This window comes from Marmota marmota, unplaced genomic scaffold, assembly GCF_001458135.2.
Source record: "Marmota marmota marmota unplaced genomic scaffold, marMar, whole genome shotgun sequence".
Lineage (NCBI taxonomy): Eukaryota > Metazoa > Chordata > Mammalia > Rodentia > Sciuridae > Marmota > Marmota marmota.
The window spans coordinates 373,550-382,537 of record NW_025999983.1 but is presented as its reverse complement, the minus strand read 5'-3'; the positions used below and the strand labels follow the sequence as shown (position 1 = coordinate 382,537).

Here is an 8,988-nt window from a genome sequence, read left to right as displayed (position 1 = left end):
CCCCCGAGTGACTCTGTTCGGACCGAGTGCCAAGGCCGGAGGACTCTGCACCTTGTTTGTCCCAGTCAATGACCAGCACCTGTACAGCACCGCCCTGAGGAAGGGTCTCCAGGTGGACGGGTCGCCACGACTAAGGGGCCTCTGCCTCCCTGTCCCCACCGCCCGGGCTTCACCTCCCCTTGGCACGTGGTCCTCCCCGGCAACCCCCTGGCCCCGAACCACTTGCCTGCTCTGAAGGCTGCTTCCACCTCTGGGAGGACATCTGCTCTCTTGCTTGGCTCCCAGTGAAGCCTCTTAAGACCCTGTGGCCTCCTCGGCCTTCTCTCAGCCTCTGCTGAGCACACACCCTGAAGACGTGCACGCACTTCAAGGGGGATGTCTGAATCCACTCTTACATCCACGGGAAGTTAGATGGGGGATGAGAGAACCTGTGACTGTCCAGACTCGAGGCTCCCATGGCCTCGGTGACTTGTAACCAGTGAGAGCAAAGCAGCCTGTGGATTCACTGTTGTTCACTGAATTCTGACATCGCAGAAAGACACAGACATGGAGGACGATGTCGGTGACATGGCTGCCCACTACATGTCTGGCCTGTCTGCAGGTGACAGCGGCAGGTCTGGACCCCTCCTACACTGCCTCGCTCCTCAGGGAGCCCCTGGCTCGCTCCTCAGCCCCCACGGCCGAGGTAATGGGTGGGAGCCTTCCAGCCACTTCTAGATAAATTCCGTTTAGAGGCCGAGCTGCACCCTGGTGGCCTTGTCTCAAATGAAAAAGCATTTTGTCAACAGACAGACTCTGTGTGACCCTGGTTGGGGAGGCACCATGTTCTCGTGAGACAAAGCTCTGTCTGCTCCCTTCTCGCCCCCGTGGAGCATGAAGTTTCAGCCATCAGGTTTCCTCCCGAGGAGTCTCCATGGCCCTGGCCACACCTGACTCCGGGGTGAAGGGGCAGCCCCCAGGAGTGGCCTGGGCCCAGGGCCAGCTGTGCTGATTCCTGCCAAAGCCCTGGCCTGAGCTCGGCCCGTCTCTCGGGGGGGATGTGTGCCCAGGAAGCTGGCGGACCCACCTCAGTCCCTCTCCACCATAGCCTCTGTCCTTCCAGCCTGGGTGGACGAGGCCCTGGCCCTGGAGGTCTAAGCAGGCAAGAGGCCCCTCTGGAAGGGCACCTCACGCTGCAGATCAGGTCCAGCCCTGTCCCCACAGGAAGGGATGGCAGCGGACCCGAGCCTTCCTGGGACCCGCTCCCTCACAGCTCCCTTCCCTGCAGCGGCTGTGCCAGGCAGGGCCCAGGCCCAGAGGGGATTCTGCTGCACACCCACGTCGCCCGAGAGGGACTCTCCTTTGGTGTGTTGGGTGAAGTGCGTGAGCGTCTGTGTGAGTGGCAGTATTAAAAACAGATGAAGCATCAATTGATCCATTGAGGTGTCCTCTGGGGGTTACAGGCAAAAAACAATTTGAAAGATCTTTTTTAATTAAGCTCCAGATGGTGGTTGAAGCTGTGTTGGAGGGGCTCTGTACAAACCCAAAGAAACAACAAACACAAACAACGACATCAAAAGACGTGCCTGAGCCCTGGGTGTCGGGCTTGGCGTATTCAGGGAGTGCTATTGCAGAGACCGTGGGCTGCGCCGCGGTGGCAGTCGCACACCACGCGGCTCTGGCTTGCTCTGGCACTGAGGCCTGGCCAGTGAACCGCGTTCTCCTTGGAAAAGCGGGAAACCCTCTTCTCAGGGACATCAGCTCATTCAAAGCAATAACTCGGCCTAAACAGAATTTCTCACATACACCACGATTTCTGATGGGCGTAGACGTGGGGCACGTGTGACGCCACCTGGGGGCCGTGCTGGTTGGAGAGTCTGCTCAGTGCCTGTGCCACAAACATCACACACGAATCCCACTAAGTCGCAGGTACAGCACCAGCTCACAGACGCCAGTGCGTCTCCACACACCAGCAGCCAGCAGCACACAGGAGAAGGGGAGCCTCCGAGGCCTGCGGAGGGAGAAGGCACCTTGGAATCCAGGAGTGAAGGGCTGGCCCAGTGACAGCCGTACACTGCTGACACCGAGGAGGCGCACGGCACGCAGAGCCCTGCAGGCCAGACCACAAGGCCAGTGCCCACGGCCCCGCGGCCCCAGGCGATTCGAGGGGCAGAGCCATCCCCAGCAACATCCCTAGGGTGGGGCTTTTGTTTGTGTTTTCAGAAAGAGAAAAAACATCCTAAAATTTATACAGTGTCCCAAGGGACCTCAAATTTAAAAAAACAACATTTAAAAGCAGCCGTTCTGCTTTCAAAACTTACTACAAAGTTGTGGTGATGGAAACAGCATGATACGGGCACAATGACAGACAAACAGACCACTAGAACAGAACAGAGAGTAATCCTGTACGTTCATGGCCACGCGATTTCCAAGGCACCAAGGCCACTCGACCAGGAAAGGACAGTCTCTTCAACAGAGCCACCCGCTCACCTGACACCGGGAACCAAGGAAAACTAATGCAAAACGGACCAGAGACCTAATAGAAGGCCCCAGACTCTTACATCGTGACATGGAGATCTCTTAGAAGAGACCACTCCACCTAAGTATCACTGCCAGGACTCAGCGAGATTGGACCCCCGGGCCTGCTGGTGAGAGTGGACGCCGTTACCCAGCTATCCCACTCTGGGCGTCGGTCGGGGTTCCCGGGGCAGGGCCTGGAAGGTGTGCGTGCGCCACGAGCAACAGTACCCTCATGGTTCACAGGGTCCCTGGAGCTCTGAGCCCTGCAGACGGCTGGCTCCTCCCCCACGGCCACTCACGCACCATGCACAAGTCCCCCACCCTCCCAACTTCCATCCTCCCTGGTTTCAGGAAGCACAGCTCCTTCATGTCAATTGAGAGCGAGGGGTGTCTGGACGCCCACACGCTCTGCAGCCAGGACACAGACCCCGTGTCCCAGGGTGAGGGGTGTCTGGACGCCCACACGCTCTGCAGCCAGGACACAGACCCCGTGTCCCAGGGCGAGGGGTGTCTGGACGCCCACACGCTCTGCAGCCAGGACACAGACCCCGTGTCCCAGGGCGAGGGGTGTCTGGACGCCCACACGCTCTGCAGCCAGGACACAGACCCCGTGTCCCAGGGCGAGGGGTGTCTGGACGCCCACACGCTCTGCAGCCAGGACACAGACCCCGTGTCCCAGGGCGAGGGGTGTCTGGACGCCCACACGCTCTGCAGCCAGGACACAGACCCCGTGTCCCAGGGCGAGGGGTGTCTGGACGCCCACACGCTCTGCAGCCAGGACACAGACCCCGTGTCCCAGGGCGAGGGGTGTCTGGACGCCCACACGCTCTGCAGCCAGGACACAGACCCCGTGTCCCAGGGCGAGGGGTGTCTGGACGCCCACACGCTCTGCAGCCAGGACACAGACCCCGTGTCCCAGGGCGAGGGGTGTCTGGACGCCCACACGCTCTGCAGCCAGGACACAGACCCCGTGTCCCAGGGCGAGGGGTGTCTGGACGCCCACACGCTCTGCAGCCAGGACACAGACCCCGTGTCCCAGGGCGAGGGGTGTCTGGACGCCCACACGCTCTGCAGCCAGGACACAGACCCCGTGTCCCAGGGCGAGGGGTGTCTGGACGCCCACACGCTCTGCAGCCAGGACACAGACCCCGTGTCCCAGGGCGAGGGGTGTCTGGACGCCCACACGCTCTGCAGCCAGGACACAGACCCCGTGTCCCAGGGCGAGGGGTGTCTGGACGCCCACACGCTCTGCAGCCAGGACACAGACCCCGTGTCCCAGGGCGAGGGGTGTCTGGACGCCCACACGCTCTGCAGCCAGGACACAGACCCCGTGTCCCAGGGCGAGGGGTGTCTGGACGCCCACACGCTCTGCAGCCAGGACACAGACCCCGTGTCCCAGGGCGAGGGGTGTCTGGACGCCCACACGCTCTGCAGCCAGGACACAGACCCCGTGTCCCAGGGCGAGGGGTGTCTGGACGCCCACACGCTCTGCAGCCAGGACACAGACCCCGTGTCCCAGGGCGAGGGGTGTCTAGATGCCTACACGCTCTGCAGCCAGGGCACAGACCCCGTGTCCCAGGGCGAGGGGTGTCTGGACACAGAGGCTCCCACCTCTGCTCAGATCACGAGCACCTCCCGTTGCTCAGACTGCACTGTCAGGTGGCCCCGCGGGTGCCCCCCGAGGGACTGACTGGCTGGACCATTTCAGGGGTGCCAAGGCAGGCAGGAGGGGCCAAAAGGGAAGAGAGCGTCAGGAGACCTGGCCACTAGCCCGTGTGCTGACCTTGTCCCAGGCTCCTTGCGGGGCTGTCATCATGACCAGCTCTGAGGGGTCCTGAGCTGGGGCAGGGGCAGCTGGCACTTTGCATGTGTAAGGGTCACAGTGTCCTGTAGCCCTGAGCAGGCCCTGGGCCAGGTCCTGGGCCAGGCCCTGGACGCCCTCTGCTCCTGATGGGAGCCCCACTGATGACCCTGGCTTTGCCACAAACGGGGCCTCCAGACTGCTGACCCCTGGGCTATCTGCTACACAGGAGCTTCAGTGGGACAGGTGGCACCCACCTCTGAGGCGACGGTGGCCTGTCCTAAGCCCCTGGGCCCACCTCCCCTGCTCATCTCCTGCCTAACTTCTGCCCAGCCCTTTGCCTGAGGGAGGGAGGGAGGATGATTTGGCTTTGCCTGAACCCCAGCCTGGATCCAGGATTATGAAATGTGTTCCGAAGCTTGTGGCCACCCCTTCTCTCTGCCACAGGTCTCCCAGGTGTGGGGGCAGCTGTGTGGCTGGGAGGAGTTAGGAGGCTCCCGACGGATCTGCTGTCCTGACCCTCCTTCGTAAGGGGGGCACATCTAGCACTGGCCTGTGTCACAGTGGTCTGCAGGTGGGTGAGGACCCTACCCCAGTGGCCTCCTGCAGCGACCAAGCCACATGGCACAGAGCAGGACCAGAGGTGAGCGGTCACCCCTCGCTCCCTGGCCAGTGGCTGGGAGCCTGAGCCTGAGGGCCTGGCTGGCCTGGTCAGTGCTGCAGGGAGGCCTCTGGCTGAGGAGGGAGGGGTGCAGTCCTGCTGCTGCTGGGTGCTCACCCATTCCCAGGGGGAACGTGCACCCTGAGACGGCTGAGCACCGGCTGCGCCTCTCTGGTCCCGGGCCTGCGAGTCAGCACCCAGCCTCTGCCTTGGTGCAGAGGAAACTCCAGGGCTGGGGGGTTTCCCAGGAAGGGGGGCTGGACAGCAGCTCTCAGGAAGGAATTTGCTCTGCGGGTGCCGCGCCAGGAGACACTTTGGGTGTCTGTGTGCAGTGGCTTGAGGCCACGGATGCTGAGGAGCATCTGTGAGGGTCAAGGAGGTCTCCACCTCCCAGATCCAGGCGGCTGATACGCCACCAGAGCCGGGAGCAGCAGCCCTGGGCCAGAGTGCCACGTCACCCTGTGACCATGGGAACTACTCCCAGGCCCACAAGAGGAGCTGGCCTCATCCCACGTGGTGTCCTGAGGAGCTTTCCCAGCACGAGGAGAGTCCTGCAAAAAAAAAAAAGACAACTCCCTGTGTCGCAACCCCTCGGGCCTCTGCTGCCTGAGCACAGGCTATGAAGCAAACCACCTGGGTTTGCAGAAGGGATGCCACCCAGAGATGGTGGTCCCGGCAGGGCCAGAGGAAGGCACGTGAGTTTGGAGAAGGCTGCAAGCCGGCCGTGGGGACGGGGCTGCCATGGCGTGGGCGCTCTGCTGTGATGTGGGAAGCCATAGTGTTTGAGTGTGACAAGCAGATGGCTGCGACCACGTGGCCGTGCCAGGTGTTTTAATGAGCCCCGAGTCAGTGCCGTCCGGAGCCCAGCATTCCTGGAGTTACCTAGGATACTGCATTAAGCGGCCGCGGTGCCCTCAGGTGAAGGCTCTGAAAAGCGCCTGGATTAGCGTGGCAAAGGGCCGACCACCTGGGGCAGGCCCCAGCCCTGCCTCCTTGCTGCCCGAGATGAAGTCCTGCCTGCCTTTGTTCTCCTGGAAGATCCCTCCTCTGGCCTGTAACTAAGCAGCAAGAGTTTGTGCTCAAAATAGATGTTGTTTGTAATTTTTCACCCCAGTTACCCCAGGACTTTCTCAAACGGCTTCTTTATACAAGCAGACGCCGACCTCCATTGCCACCACCCGCTGGTCCTGCTCCTTGAAGGGATAATGAGCCGGTGTCAGCCGGCCGCCCTCTGCTGATTACTGTTTATTAAGCTCGAGCTGTGGCCTGTGTCCCTTTTTCGTCTCCTAATGTGTGTGCTGTGCATATTGTGATAGGAAAATGCTGATTTGCGCTGCGTGGCAGAAGCTCAGATCTGCATGAAGACCGGCTGGGGAGCCCAGGGGAGGGGCGCTTGGAGGAACCCACACAGCCCACGCGGACAGTAGTGGCTGAGCTGGCGTCCATGCGTGTGAAACCAGTCGGTGGACGTGCACAGGCAAGAGTCTGGGGGGGTAAGCCTACGAGGACTTCCGTCCACTCAAGTGTGACGCATGTGATTTTGTACTGGACAGTCAGGGTTCCTCTGACACCGCAGCTGCCACAGTCATCCCTTAGGAATCTGTGCCTGTGAATGTGGTCCTCAAGCCTGCCTGGGCTACAGAGGGACCAGGGACTTGGGCGCCTGCTGGGGACCCTGGAAGGAACTCAACCACATGGCCCTGAGAGGTACTGGCCCTAAGTGTGTGTTCCGGAAACTCCTTAATGGAGCCACTGCACGCTTCCAGCACCAAGAGCAGCTGAGCTATGAGGAAAGGCCGGTCCAGCGGGAGAGGCCGTTTACATTTCCACTGTCTGGAAGGCTGCGGGTTCCTGGCTGTGGTCAGCCCTCCTTCAGAGCGAGCACTCACAGCTGTCGGGGCTGTGAGGACGCTGGGCTCAGCTACCTCAGAAGTTTGTGTTCCTGAAGGCCAGCCCTGGCGGGTGAGGCAGAAGGAGGCCAGCTAACAGGGATCAGAGCCGGCTCATGAAGCTGTCTCACCACGGGTGCCACTCCCAGCCAGGAGAAGAGCTTCGGGAATCCCGGGATGAGAGGGGCCTTGGGGACCAGGTGCCAGTTCCCTCTTTAGCTTGGCTGAGGGAGTCACCAGAAGGCCAGGGGCCTCACTGAGGCCTCACAGGGGCTCTCCGTGCCCCGGTGACAGCCCAAGTCAGGCCCCACGTGCGCCTTGGTGGCCACAGGGTCCTGAAGCTGTGGGTCCCATGGAGAGCTGAGTTGTGCAATGCTTTGAACCAGGCCTGAGAAGTTTGCTCAAAGCTGTGGATGCTTACCTCTGGGAGCCCAGGTGATCAAAAGTGGGGGTCCAGGACCCCCTGGTATGTGGCTGCCGTAGGAGCCACCGGACATTTCATGGACATTTCAAGTCATCTGTAGGCAAAATGATTTTGCCACGAAACACCTCTCTCTTTTTTGAGATGCTGAGGATTGAACCCAGGGCCTTGCTCATCTAGGCAAGACTCTACCCCTGGGCCACATCCAGCCCTCTACATTCTGTGTGCAAAAGATGGTTGCGTTCACGCCCACAGACACAAACTCCACAGAACACTGTCAGACACACAGTGTCCGCAGCGCCATGGCGGTGCTTAGCGCCTGAGTGACACCCAAGAAATGACCTCAGGTGAGCAAATGCATCAACCAACGTAAATGCTGTTGGCACAATGCCCACCATGCACACAGACACTGTGCACATGTGCTCCAACACATGTACACGCCACAAGGATGCACAATAAACACATGCTTGCACAATACCACATATGTGCATTTATACATGTATGTTTTCACATGCACACAGGCCAAACACATGCATGGATGTTGTTCATGTGTGCTCACACACATACCCCAAACTCACAAGCACACCATATATGTGCTCATGCTCACAAATGCAAAACACACCACACATTGTCACACATACAAGCACATCACCCATGGGATGACATACATGCACACCGTACACACTCATGCATGCACACACAGTGTGAAGTGCTCCTTAAAGTCTCCATTACTTGATTTACTCAGCCTCAAAACGAGGAAGTACAACATGGCATCCTATGAATACATGACTGTTCGAATAACGGTGAGATATACTTTCAAAGGCAGGGGGTACAATGTTGAGAATGACAGATTGCCACGTGAAGACATTAGATCAGACAGTGGAGAATGAGGTGTGCACTGACCAGGGTTTAAAAACTCAAAGAAAGGAGAAATGATGAAGGGATGCCATCAACCAGTCAGCAGCAGAATTCCTTACCCAAATGTGGTGAGGAGGAGGCACACCTGATACAGCTCTCTGCTCTCAATGTGTAAGTGTGCACAGCCTCCTCATCCAGAGGGCCTGCAGGTGAGGGGAGGTACACCTGATACAGCTCTCTCATCTTGATGTGTGAGTGTGCACCACCTCTTCATCCAGAGGGTCTGCAGGTGAGGAGGAGGCACACCTGATACAGCTCTCTGCTCTCAATGTGTAAGTGTGCACAGCCTCCTCATCCAGAGGGCCTGCAGGTGAGGGGAGGTACACCTGATACAGCTCTCTCATCTTGATGTGTGAGTGTGCACCACCTCTTCATCCAGAGGGTCTGCAGGTGAGGAGGAGGCACACCTGATACAGCTCTCTGCTCTCAATGTGTAAGTGTGCACAGCCTCCTCATCCAGAGGGCCTGCAGGTGAGGGGAGGTACACCTGATACAGCTCTCTCATCTTGATGTGTGAGTGTGCACCACCTCTTCATCCAGAGGGTCTGCAGGTGAGGAGGAGGCACACCTGATACAGCTCTCTGCTCTCAATGTGTAAGTGTGCACAGCCTCCTCATCCAGAGGGCCTGCAGGTGAGGGGAGGTACACCTGATACAGCTCTCTCATCTTGATGTGTGAGTGTGCACCACCTCTTCATCCAGAGGGCCTGCAGGTGAGGAGGAGGCACACCTGATACAGCTCTCTGCTCTCAATGTGTAAGTGTGCACAGCCTCCTCATCCAGAGGGCCTGCAGGTGAGG

The 8,988-nt window shown here is 59.5% G+C and overlaps 1 long non-coding RNA gene across 1 annotated transcript; it reads right to left on the bottom strand.

Annotated features, from left to right (window-relative positions):
• Positions 1–7,987: 7,987 nt before the first annotated feature.
• On the bottom strand, positions 7,988–8,982 carry LOC125617587. Its single transcript, XR_007348606.1, has 2 exons — positions 8,436–8,982; positions 7,988–8,274 (listed from the first exon to the last, which is right to left on the bottom strand). It is a non-coding gene; the product is annotated as an uncharacterized LOC125617587 (long non-coding RNA).
• Between the last annotated feature and the right edge of the window lie 6 nt (positions 8,983–8,988).